This window comes from Otolemur garnettii, unplaced genomic scaffold (assembly GCF_000181295.1).
Source record: "Otolemur garnettii isolate 467f Iridium unplaced genomic scaffold, OtoGar3 scaffold00145, whole genome shotgun sequence".
In the NCBI taxonomy this organism is placed as follows: Eukaryota; Metazoa; Chordata; class Mammalia; order Primates; family Galagidae; genus Otolemur; species Otolemur garnettii.
Window position 1 is genome coordinate 4,090,094 of NW_003852540.1, and position 789 is coordinate 4,090,882.

Consider the following 789-nt stretch of genomic DNA (forward strand, 5'->3'; position numbering starts at 1 on the left):
GAAAAACAAAGACAGAATGCCATTTACAAGAATTATTGGATTCAGCTCCATTTATCCTTAAGCAAAAGCCCTACCAATACGAAAAGTTAAGGATAAGCTGAAGAACTACATTTGATAAGTTTGAATTAAGACAGTGAATTAGTATATACTTCAGAGGAAACCACCTAATCCTTTTTCTATTGGGAGCAACAGAGATAGTTTAATTTTTACAGGGACAACCACTTCTCTGAGATCAAACTTAACTTGCTACTGAGAAGTCATTTAGGAAAAAAGAGGAAATACACAGTGGAAGACTTCAAGTGAGTAATTTATATAACTTTGGCATCACTATGCTGACCAGCTGAAAGTCTATTTTCTATTTCTTAATGTCACATTTGTAATTAAAATAGCTAACATAAGCTATGTAATTATTAAAGTTATTAAGCAAAAATATAAAAACTATTTGAAAATAGGCTTCTAAAAGAGTTTTGAAAAATCTTTAAATTTATAACAAAGAAGAATATGTTTCATAGAAAAATTTAAATCTGACTAGTCATTGGTACTTGTGGCTCAAAGGAGTAGGGCGCCAGCCCCATATGCTGGAAGTCACGGGTTCAAACCCAGCCCCGGCCAAAAAAAAAATCTGACTAGCCATTTTAGAGCTGATATTAACATCTAATTCTCCCATCTGGAGAACAAGGAGATAAGAGGTATAACAGAACTACAATCTAATCTTCCATAGTGTAAAGTCAATAAACAAATGTCCAAACTGAAAAATCAAGAAAGAGCAAGGTGGCTCCCATAGCTCAG

The 789-nt window shown here is 33.6% G+C and overlaps 1 protein-coding gene across 2 annotated transcripts in view; it reads right to left on the reverse strand.

Annotated features, from left to right (window-relative positions):
- Positions 1-789, reverse strand: part of RPA1 (replication protein A1) — an 84,108-nt gene that overhangs the window by 46,315 nt on the left and 37,004 nt on the right. The gene's annotated exons all lie outside the window — the stretch shown is intronic.